The following is a 12342-nucleotide window of genomic DNA, read 5'->3' as shown; positions in this document are numbered from 1 at the left end:
CGTTCCTGAAATAGTGACGTCAGTACCTTCTTCGGTTGTTGCTGCGCCAACTATTCCAGTTATTACGGTGTCAACACCTGTCGCAACTCCACCCATACCAACTGTGAGCGAATGTTTGGAACATGTCATCCAGGAACCGCATGAACTCGCGGTTGGACATGAGGAGGAGGTGCTACAGCCCCCTATGGAAAATATGCCAGAAGTTGAGGCACAAAATGTGCCACAAGCAGTGGCCCTTAGAAGGTCACAAAGAGAAAGAAGGTCGGCTATTTCTAGCGACTATGAGGTTTATAATACAGAAGAGGTTCATATGGAGGGTGATCCCACTTCATATGAAGAAGCCTTGAGAAGTATTCACTCATCTAAATGGCTGGAAGCTATGAAGGATGAGATGAAATCAATGAGTTCCAATGGTGTTTGGGACTTAGAGGAAATTCCTAAATGAGCCAAAACAGTAGGCTGTAAATGGGTTTACAAGATAAAACATGACTCCAAAGAGAATGTAGAAAGGTTCAAACCACGACTCGTGGCAAAAGGCTTTACGCAAAGAGAAGGGATAGACTATAACGAAACATTTTCTCCGGTTTCGTGTAAAGATTCCTTCAGAATTATAATGGCTTTGGTGGCACATTATGACTTAGAGTTACATCAGATGGATGTAAAGACGGCATTTCTTAACGGGGATTTATATGAAGATGTTTACATGGCACAACCAAAAGGTTTTGTCGTGAAAGGAAAAGAACATATGGGGTGTCGCTTAAAAAAATCCATTTATGGATTAAAACAAGCCTCTAGGCAGTGGTATTTAAAGTTTGATGAAACCATAAGAAAATTTGGGTTTAAAGAAAATGAGGAGGACAATTGCATTTATGCAAAGTTCAGAAGTGAAAAATTTATTTTCCTGATACTATATGTGGATGACATTCTACTTGCTAGTAGTGATGTTGGTCTGCTACTGGAGACAAAGAAATTCCTGTCCTCAAACTTTGATATGAAAGATCTCGGTGAAGCTTCATTTGTTTTGAGAATTGAAATTCACCGAGATAGAACAAAGGGGGTATTAGGACTGTCACAAAAGGCATACTTAGAAAAAGTTCTAAAGAAATACAGTATGCATATGTGCAAGCCTTCACCTGCTCCAATAGTCAAGGGCGATAGATTTGAGAAATTTCAATGTCCCAGGAACCAGTATGAGATCGATCAAATGAAAGCGGTTCCATATACTTCAGCTGTCGGAAGCCTACAGTATGCTCAAGTTTGTACACGCCCTGACTTAGCTTTTGTTACCGGGATACTTGGCAGATATCAAAGTAATCCAGGACAGGCACACTGGATCATGGTAAAGAAAGCATTACGATATGTGCAAGGCACAAAAGGCCTCATGCTAACATACAGAAAATCCGATTCCCTAGAGATAGAAGGGTACTCAGATGCGGATTTTGCGGGGGACATTGATGACCGAAAGTCCACGTCTGGTTATGTGTTCACACTCGCAGGAGGAGCTATATCGTGGAAAAGCTCCAAACAAAGCGTCACTGCATCATCGACGATGTGTGCTGAATTTGTGGCATGTTATGAGGCCTCGGGGCAGGTTGAATGGTTAAAGAAATTCATACCCGGTTTAACAGTGGTAGACAGCATTCAAAGACCACTCAGAATGTACTGCGACAATGAACCAGCAGTGTTTTATGCTCACAACAATAAGTCAAGTGGTGCTGCCAAACACATTGACACAAAGTTTTATGTTGTGAAGGAGAAAATCCGGAATCACTCTATTACACTCGAGCATATAAGTACAAAGAAAATGCTTGCGGATCCGCTAACTAAAGGCTTACCACCCAATGTGTTCATGGAACACATAGCTGGCATGGGTTTAAGGGAAAGCCTGTGATTTCTGGAAAACAAAAGGGCCCAAAAGATAAAGAATTTGTTTCAAAAACAATGATGTGTGTGGTAGCTGTTGAGTCTATCAGTCTTGGACCGTGATGATAAGGCATGCTCTATTCATTAATCTGTGATGGAACAACTAAAGGAAAAGTTTCAGCTTAAAGTATAAAGTTAAAGTACAAAGTGAGATCAAGGGGGAGAATGTTAGGTTGATCTCCTTCCTAATAGGCCCAACGGCCTATTAGGCCCTTAATCCGCGCCCTGATCGGGGGCGTCCAACCCTTAATGGTTGGTGGGCCCCCGTTGCACTGCGCTATAAAGAAAGGTGGAGGCCGGCGGCACACGGTACGAGGTTCACCTGTGCGCCGCCAAAACCACCAAAAACCCTAGCCGATCTGAGGGTGCGCATGAGCAACGGGAAGCCTCCGCCTCCGCTTCACTGGCGCTTACTCCGCTGCAGCCGACTCCCTCCCGCCGTCGCCGCCACCGTCCTCGACACCGTCGGCCCGGTGTCGACCTCTCTGCTTCACTCATCGCCGCCCTTGAGCGGATCTCCACCAACGAACCCGAGATGGCCACCGGCTCGAGCTCCACTGGTGGTACAGAAGGTCTCTCTCCCTCTCAGTGTACTCTTGTGTTCTCTACGTTCTAGATCTAGGAACATTTTGTGCTTGAACGAAGAAAAGAGAAAGAGATCCATCTTGATGGTGCACTGTGTTGATTATAATATTAACATCCGCGGCTTCGATCCCCAGTTCAGAGAAATTCTGTTCACACGTCGACCTTGGGTAACCAGTTTTCGCGCCACCTGATATTCATTATCATGATAAGTCCCCAGCATATCAACGGCCTGGCGATCAATTTCACACACGAATTCATAAGCATTCTTCTCTTTCGGGAGTTCCAAACCAAATCTGGGAAAAGGAATGACTCCATCAAACCAGCCCACTGTTAACCACTTTATCTCATTAGGTTTCCAACCAGAAGCAAGAGGCCAGATGCTAGCTGTAAGGAATTCCTCAACCACGTTGCGACTAGGAATGAACGTGGTCGCCAGAGTAAAAGCCTTTTCACACTCGGTAAAACTTTTAGTCCTTGAAAAATTCGAAGTTGCGATGATGTTCAAGGGCATCATTGTTGTATGAAAAGGGAAGAAAGAATTCCCATGCGAACCCCGAGGCATGTCTACCTTTACGTAGAACCAATATGACAACCAATCATCATCCCATTTATTCTTATGCGCCTGGCTAAGCTCCACCCTTTCAATCTGTTTCTTGGAATTTTTCCGCCGCGTAGCGAAGGTGGCACACCCAAAATGGTTCTCGTACACTGTGGAATCGCCTTCATACTGCACCTTCTGTTTCTGAATATGAAGTTCAAAAAACCTAACAAATCCATCAACATCCACCCGACCGCTACAGGTGCGAGTGGCAAAGAAAAATTTGGACAGTTGGATAAAAGAGTTCGGAGTAAGCTGGTGAAGCTTTACCCCATAGCGGTCCAAGATATCCGGTAAAATCTTCATGCAAGGAAATCTCAGCCCCGCATTAAAAAAATCTCGAAAAACCATAGCAAGTTCAGGCGCAGGAGTAGTTTCCCCGGTCGGAGCTCGGGCAATACCATCCGCAAAAAAATCCCTTCTCCACATAAAACTTCAAGAGGTTCTCCGACACTAGAGAAGGCCCAAAAAGGAGAGAGGGTGTGCGGGGCTCATTTACCACCATTAGTTCCGACAGAGATGCTTCAACCGACGAAAGATCTTCCCCACTCTCAGCACCACTAGATTCTTTAAGCTTCGGTGAAGGTTCGTAATCAACAATATCACCAGCGTTTGTTCGCAAGCCGCCAGCTCTTCTTCAGTCATCGGTCGCGCCGTTTGCTTACTGCGCGCCAGCTAAGAATAAAAGAACAGAAAAATGATAAATAAGCAAATTTAACAAAACTCTAAGCTTCGAGGGAAATAATAAATAGATGAGAAGTGGTTACCTATCAACAAGGGAATGCGCCAAAACCCGCAGATGCCGTGCACGAATCTTAAAGCACGCACATCAAAAGGAATTAAGGGTTCGGAGCTCCGAGGCCAGCAGGGTCCAAGGATCCCCTCTTTTATAAGGGCAATGAGAGAGAGAGGCGAAAAGACGCCTCGAAAAATGAACTGGCATCTCAAAAAGACCAAACCAACGTTGAACGGTCAAACACGAGGCAAAACGCTACCGCTCGTCGCTCGAGGGTGACGTTTTCTTCGAGAATCGCAGGATTCTCCGGGCTTCGAGGAATCAGACCGACGAAGCCGATCGTTTTTCCTTGAGGGGCTACTGTTGGGGAAGGCAACGTCGACCCTCGGCTCCGACGGAAGGACGACGCATCTCAAGCCTAAGAATTCAGTTCTTAGCAAAGTGGCAAGTGAAGTCTAGGCTCCGGGGGACAACCTAGAGAGATTCGGCTCCGAACGTTTCCTGTTAAATCTCTTCAACTTTCATCAGCTCCACAGCTCATAGGAAAGAGCGAAGCCCTTAGCTCCGATCTGGAGGCCGCTTTTCTGGGGTTCGAAGCTGCGGGGAATAAGGAAAATACGCTAATTCTAACACACCGCTCGATTGTGTTTGGCTTTAATATAGCAGGAGCATTGGAGCCAGGAGGATGCACATTCCACTACAACGACAAAAGCTCGAGCTCTGGCGAATCGAAGCTCAAGGAACCACCAATTGCGCCACGGCGACTCGGTCAAAGCGTCATCGACAAGCAAAAGATTGCGTGTTTGACACAGCGAATATGGCGTGATGAACGTGAACCCCCGATGGCAGTTTTGTAAATAAAATAGATGGTCACGTTACTAGCGTGAAACCGCTAGGACATTTCTGTACAACATATTCTTTACGGATACTAGGGTTGTAAGGGTATAAGTGGAATGTGAAATAATCCCTCGGGCACTATATATAAAAGGGACCCCTACACCTTTGTGTAGGGGACGGATAATTTGGAGAGTAGAGAAGTTTGAGCTTTGTTTCTTAATTATGTTGTGTTGTTTGCAACCCAACAAACTATATATATATATATATATATATATATATATATATATATATATATATATATATATATATATATATATCCAGTCGTACAATTTGGTTACTTGTAAGAAGAACATGTCCCATCCAATAATTTCAAACCCATTTTCAAAACATCAGCACCACTACTACTGGCTGACACCTGGCGACGCGGCAGGTCGAGCTAAGTGTGCATATCCACCACCACAAAAAAATAACATAAACAAAAGAGAGAGAGAGAGAATACTGTCAATGCACGGATGCTAGTGCATGCATGCATGGAACAGAAATATTACAATTTACAAACCAATCAAAGCCGTGCATCCACCACCGGCGCCACCGGCGTTGGCAGCGAGTAGCAGCAGCTGGCGAAGGCGTCGACAGCGCGGCGGTAGCGCGGCACGTACGCGACAACGCCGCCGTCGCCGTCGGCCGCCGGCACGAGGAACGCCGCGCCTTCCACCGGCTGCGGGGTGCTGTAGGTGGGCTTGAAGAGGACCGGCTTCCCGGTGCCGAAGTCCAGGTCGTAGAACGGGATCCCCAGCACGCTGTCCACCTCGATGTTGGTCCTCGCCACCAGCTCCGACGACACCGCCGTCCGCACCAGCCCTTCCCGCTCCACCGCGCCGGAGCTCGCGAAGTCGACGAAGGAGCGGAAGTAGCGCCCGTCGACGCGGGACACCGCCCTGGAGATGAGCTCCTCAGCGCGAAGCAGCGGCGAGTCAAGCAGGTCACGCGCGGTGGTCGCCGGCCGCGCCCACAGCACGGCGTTGCCGGTGTAGCCCTTGGGCAGCGGCGGGTCGGTCGTCCGGAAGCGCGCGTTCACGGCGACGTGGAGCTTGGTTACCTCGTGCGTGTCCAGCCCGCGCGCCGCCGTGACGCACCGCCACAGGTGCGCCGCCACGCACTGCGCAGCGCTGTACGGCCGGCGCCTCCCCGCCGACGCCTCCGACCTCAGCCGGGCGACGAACTCCCGGCTGAATCGCACCGTCTGTTGGTGTAAACCTGAGAAACACCGTCACTGAAGAGTCATTCAGATGAAGCAACGAATGAAGTGGGCGGGAAACTTCAGTTTGAAGTGGAAGGCGACCGAGTGGTGGTGACCGCGCCCACGATCTCGGCAGTTTCTGAAGATGGCGAGTGTCAGTGTATTGTATCCATGTTTTAGCAGTTATGTTTATCTAAATTGTGTCTTGTAAGAGCTACATATAAATAGCTAGGTGCTGGGTGCGTTGGATGTGTGATGAACCGCCGGTTAGGCGCTCTGTTCTGTGTTTGTCGCCAAAGTGAAAAAGGGCACTTCTCCCGGGCGACCTCCGGGAGTTGCCAATCCTGTGTGTGTTCATCGTGTTCTTCTTGCAATCCAGCCACTAAACAGCGAGTAATCGAGATCCTATACTAACATCTGGTATCAGAGCCTCTTTTACTCGTGGAGACATCCTCAGATCGGGATCATGTCGGGCGGAGAGGCGGCGCGTGGCGGCGGGGAAGCGCGGCAGGTGTACCCCTCTCTGACGCACTCAAACTACACGAGTTGGTGTATAAGAGTGCAGGCGATCATGGAAGATCAGGGGTTGTGGGATGTAGTGGAGCCGGAGGGGGCGTCAAGCTCGTCGGAGACTCCGTCGGCGACGGAATTGGCGAAGCGGGCCGCGAAGGACAGAAAGGTGAAGGCACATCTACTCCTGTGTATCCCTGATGATTTGCTTATGCAAGTCGCTAAGAAGAAATCAGGGAAAGAGGTGTGGGACTCCCTGAAGACGCGCTTTGTTGGAGCGGATCGGGTGAAGGATGCCAGATTGCAGACGCTCAAGAGTGAATTTGATGCTATCCGGATGAAGGAAGATGAATCACTCGACCAAATTGTTGGGAAACTGACAGCAATGTCAGTAAGGTACAATAGTTTGGGGGGGAGCCTTGATGATGCGGCGTTGGTGAAGAAGCTGTTTGATGTTGTGCCTGATCGATACCTCAATATCGTGGCTGGCATTGAACAGTTCTATGATCTGAAGAAGTTGCCATTTGATGAGGTTGTTGGGCGTTTGAAGGCGTTTGAGGAGCGCACGCGGCGGGGAGCAGGCGGTGCTAGGTCCGAGAGTGGGCAAGTACTGCTCACCCAAGCAGAGTGGGAAGCTAGACAGAGGACCTCAGGTGGTGAATCCTCTGGGAGGGGAAGAGGAGGCGGTCGAGGGCGTGGCCGTGGTCGTGGTGGCGCCGGTGGAGGCCGTGGTGGAGCTGAGTCTAGGAAAGACAGCTCCGGGAAGAAAGACAAGAGTCATATAAAGTGCTTCAAGTGCCATAAGTATGGACATTACGCAAACAGATGTCCAGAGGAGAAGAAGGGAGAGGAGGCTCACCATGTCAAGGTGGAGGAGCATGAACCGACAGTGTTGCTCGCGGAAACAAAGTTTTTGGGACCGCTTGAGCACCTGTCCGCTCGAGAGGTTCAGAAAGGTGTATTTCTGAATGAACCCAAGGTGATGCCCGAACTTCATCTGACAGGTGGAGGTGATCCATCTGGAGATCGGTGGTACTTGGATAACGGTGCTAGCAACCACATGACGGGTGATCGTCAAAAGTTCAAGGAGCTGGATCATGCCATTACTGGCAAGGTACGTTTCGGTGATGACTCCACTGTTGAAATTCAGGGTAGAGGGACTATACTATTTCAGGGGAAGTCTGGTGATCAGTGGGTCTTGTCTGATGTGTATTACATTCCCAAGTTACGTAGCAATTTGATTAGCCTTGGTCAGTTAACTGAGGTGGGTCATAGAGTTGTGCTTGATGAAGATTACTTTGAGGTGTCAGAAAAGAACCCTATGCGTCTGATCATGAAGGTTGATAGAACTATGAACAGACTGTATACTATTGACCTGAAAACTGTAGTCCCTGATTGTCTGATGGTGAACATTGGAGATGAAGCTTGGCTTTGGCATGGTCGCCTTGGACATGTCAATTTTAGAGCACTGAAACAGTTAGTGAGCAAAAACATGGCTTCTGGAGTACCTGAGATTAGTCACTCAGAGCAGGTGTGTGGTGACTGTCTTGCTGCAAAGCAGACTAGAGCACCATTTCCAAAATCAGCTCAGTGGCATGCAACTGAAAAGCTTTCTTTGGTGTATGTGGACTTGTGTGGGCCGATTACACCAGCAACAGCAGGAGGAAACAAATATTTTATGCTGTTGGTTGATGATCATTCAAGATGGATGCATGTGTATTTACTGAAAAGTAAGGATGAGGCTTGTGAGAAGTTTGTCAGATACAAGGCTGAAGTGGAGAACTTCACAGGGAGCAGGATTAAAGTGCTCAGATCTGACAGGGGAGGAGAATTCCTAGCTAAAGTGTTTGCAGGTGTATGTGAACAAGCTGGAATCAGAAGACAACTCACAGCCCCTTTTACTCCACAGCAAAATGGGGTAGTTGAGAGGAGAAACAGGACTGTGATGGAGATGGCTCGTGCTTTGTTGAAGACCATGAAGGTTCCAGGCAGGTTGTGGGGAGAAGCAGTCAGGCATTCTGTCTATCTGCTAAACAGATTGCCAACCAAAATTCTTGGTGACAGTACCCCATTTGAGATTTGGAATGGAAGGAAGCCATCACTTGGGCATGTTAGGATGTTTGGCTGTGTTGCACATGCAAGGATAAACACACCACATCCAAGAAAACTTGATGACAGGAGCAAGAGGTTAGTGTACCTTGGGGTTGAAGATGGTTGCAAGGCACATAGGTTGTATAACCCTGAAACCAACAAAATTGTTGTCAGCCGAGATGTAGTCTTTCAGGAGACTAAAATGTGGGAGTGGGCCTCAGCTTTGGGAATTGATAACAATGTGGAGTTTGTTATTGAAAATGAAGTTGAGGTGCAAACAATGCGTGGAGGAGGTGTAGTGGATCATGACTGTATGCAGTATGGGGATGGTGAACCTTCAGAGACAGATTCTGAAACTGAAGGAGACAGCTCAGGTCTATTGCAAGATTTGCTACAGTCACCGCTGGCTGAACCAAATGCTTCTGAAGTTTCGGTAGGGTCTGCTGGTGGGGGATATGACACACCTCAACATTTTGTCTCTGATGCAGATCAGTCTACACCACCTTCAAATGGAAGCAGTGAACCAGTGAGGTTCAGGAATTTGAATGAAATTTATGAGGTCACTACAGAAGTTGAGTTAGAAAATTCAGATGTTGAAGCTTTGCTAATTCAGACAGATGAGCCTGTCAGTTACAGAGAGGCAGCTAGTCATCAAGATTGGATAGATGCTATGGATAAGGAGATGCAGTCCATTGTGAAAAACAGAACTTGGGAGCTGGTTAAGCTACCACCAGGGAAGAAGCCCATTGGTTTAAAATGGGTGTACAAGCTGAAAAGAAATTCAGCTGGAGAAATTGTGAAATACAAAGCCAGATTAGTTGCTAAAGGGTATGTTCAAAAGTATGGAGTGGATTTTGAAGAAGTCTTTGCTCCTGTTGCTCGGTTAGACACAGTGAGATTGCTCTTGGCATTTGCAGCCAATTTGGGCTGGAAAGTTCATCACTTAGATGTGAAATCTGCTTTTTTACATGGTGATCTGGAGGAAGAAGTCTATGTTTCACAGCCAGAAGGATATGTTGTGAAGGGAAAAGAGCAGCAGGTACTCAGGTTGAGTAAAGCTCTCTATGGACTAAAACAGGCACCAAGGGCATGGAATGTAAAACTGGATAAAAGCTTGAAAAAGCTGGGTTTTGCTAGATGCTTGAGTGAACAGGCAGTATACACCAGAGGAGAAGGAAATGATGCAGTCATTCTTGGGGTATATGTTGATGATCTGATAGTGACTGGAGGAAATCCAGTAAAAGTCAAGAATTTCAAAGAGGAGATGATGACAGAGTTTGAAATGACAGACTTGGGTTTGCTGTCCTACTATCTTGGAATAGAAGTGGATCAGAAAGAAGACTTTATCACTGTTAAACAATCAGGCTATGCACAGAAGGTCTTGGAACAGTTTGGGATGAGTGGATGTAACTCAACTAGAGTTCCAATGGATCCAGGAAACAAGCTTGACACTGACAAAGGAGGTGAGCCAGTGGATACAACTAATTACAGGAAGATAATTGGTTGTCTCAGGTATTTATTACACACTAGGCCAGACTTATCCTACTCAGTGGGTGTGGCCAGCAGGTTTATGGAGAGGCCAACAGTGATGCATCTCAAGGTTGTCAAGCAGATAATGAGGTATTTGCATGGGACAATCAACTTTGGACTTGTTTATGTTCAGAGTGGACATGCAGGTGATTTGGTGGGATACACTGATAGTGATCATGGATCTGACCTGGTGAAAAGAAGGAGTACAGGAGGAATGGCGTTCTACTTGAATGAGAACCTGATTACTTGGAACTCCTATAAGCAGAAAACGGTATCACTGTCATCTTGTGAATCTGAATTCATGGCAGCAACTGCAGCAGCTCAGCAGGCTTTATGGTTGAGGAATTTGATCAGTGAGATCAGAAATGAGAAACCAAAAGCAGTAGCACTCTATGTGGACAATAACTCTGCCATTGCACTTATGAAGAATCCTGTTTTCCATGGTAGGAGTAAACACATTGACATCAAATACCATTTCATAAGGCAATGTGTTGAAAGGGGACAGATTGTTGTCAGGAGAGTGTGCACGGATGAGCAGAAAGCAGATGCTTTAACCAAGCCATTGTCAGTGGGGAAGCTTACAGTGATGAGGCACTTGCTTGGGGTTAGAGATCTCAGTGTTTGTCAGGTTTAGGGGGGAGATTGTTGGTGTAAACCTGAGAAACACCGTCACTGAAGAGTCATTCAGATGAAGCAACGAATGAAGTGGGCAGGAAACTTCAGTTTGAAGTGGAAGGCGACCGAGTGGTGGTGACCGCGCCCACGATCTCGGCAGTTTCTGAAGATGGCGAGTGTCAGTGTATTGTATCCATGTTTTAGCAGTTATGTTTATCTAAATTGTGTCTTGTAAGAGCTACATATAAATAGCTAGGTGCTGGGTGCGTTGGATGTGTGATGAACCGCCGGTTAGGCGCTCTGTTCTGTGTTTGTCGCCAAAGTGAAAAAGGGCACTTCTCCCGGGCGACCTCCGGGAGTTGCCAATCCTGTGTGTGTTCATCGTGTTCTTCTTGCAATCCAGCCACTAAACAGCGAGTAATCGAGATCCTATACTAACACCGTCTGCATCACTACCTCGTCGTCGTCCTCGTCAACGCCATCGACGACGACGTCGGGAGCCTTCTTCTTCCTCTCCGCCGCACGTGGCTTGAACTCGACGCCGCGGTGCTCGAACTCGACGAGCGGCGGGTCCCGCGGCACGAATAGGGACGACGCCCGGTCGTGCACGGGCGCGGGGTCGAACGCCGCGCCGCGGACGGCCTGGCCCCACGCCAGCAGCGACGTGCAGGTGGCGTAACCGTCGGCGACGGAGTGGTGCATGGTGTCCTCGACGGCGAAGGAGCCGCACCGGAACCGTGTGACCTGGAGAAGCATCAACTCCGTCCCCTCGGCGCCGTCGTCGTCGTCGCTGATGCTCGGGCACAGGCGCAGCGCCTCCGGCGTCGGCTCCAGCGGCATGACGTCGGCCGATGCCTAGTCGACGAGCCGCGCGCCGGCGTCGTTGAGCAGGATCGCGCGCTTGCCGGTGGTGGCGTCCACGGTGACGAGCCGGCCGGCCCAGTGGCGGTATTCGGCTAGCATCTTGGCGAGCCCGGCCTCGAGCGCGGCGATCGGCGGCGCTGGCGGGTGGAAGGCGAATATGCCCGGGACGTACTCGTCGTGGTTCGCCTCGTCAAACACGGTGAGGGGGATGAGGTTGGATGAGGAACCGGCCGGAGCAGTGCCGCTGCCGCCGCCGGAGCTGCTTGCCGGCTTGACGGACTTGCAGGAGTGCACGGTGATCTTCATTATTCCGGCTGGCCGGTCGAAAGAAAACGTGGCGATGATGTGCTCCGACGATGGGAACGAAACCTAGAGAAGACGAACTCAGTTTCTACTGGTTATATGCATGGTGGATGATGCGCTCGATCGGGGTCGTTGAAGGTTTGGTGGGTGCGCGCGGCGAAATGGATCGGATGGGACTCAGCTGGTCGACGACGCAACATCCTGCAGTTTCGGGTAAGCTAGCCGCACATTTTGACATGGCTTTGCAATGTGGATTGCGACAGGAGATGCATGGCTGCACAGTACAAACACACGTTGTGCTTTGAAAGATAATGATCGTCGTCGAAAACTTGGACGTAAACAATGTTGTCGAGAATCGAGATCATGCATGCGTCTAGGTCAAGATGTGAACTAGCTAGATATCGCTTTAGACTTGTGGTACACAGTACACTTGGTTGGCGACCTGTGCAGAGGCTTAGAACGAAGACTCATGCATCCACGTAGTTTTGTTGCTATCACTTCGCATAAAAC

General features: G+C 48.7%; 1 pseudogene; it reads right to left on the bottom strand.

Moving 5' to 3' along the window:
• Positions 1-5028: 5028 nt before the first annotated feature.
• On the bottom strand, positions 5029-12115 carry LOC120704832 (annotated as a pseudogene).
• Positions 12116-12342: the final 227 nt, after the last annotated feature.

This window comes from Panicum virgatum, chromosome 4K (genome assembly GCF_016808335.1).
Source record: "Panicum virgatum strain AP13 chromosome 4K, P.virgatum_v5, whole genome shotgun sequence".
Classification (NCBI taxonomy): Eukaryota; Viridiplantae; Streptophyta; class Magnoliopsida; order Poales; family Poaceae; genus Panicum; species Panicum virgatum.
This window is presented reverse-complemented; position numbering and strand designations above follow the sequence as displayed.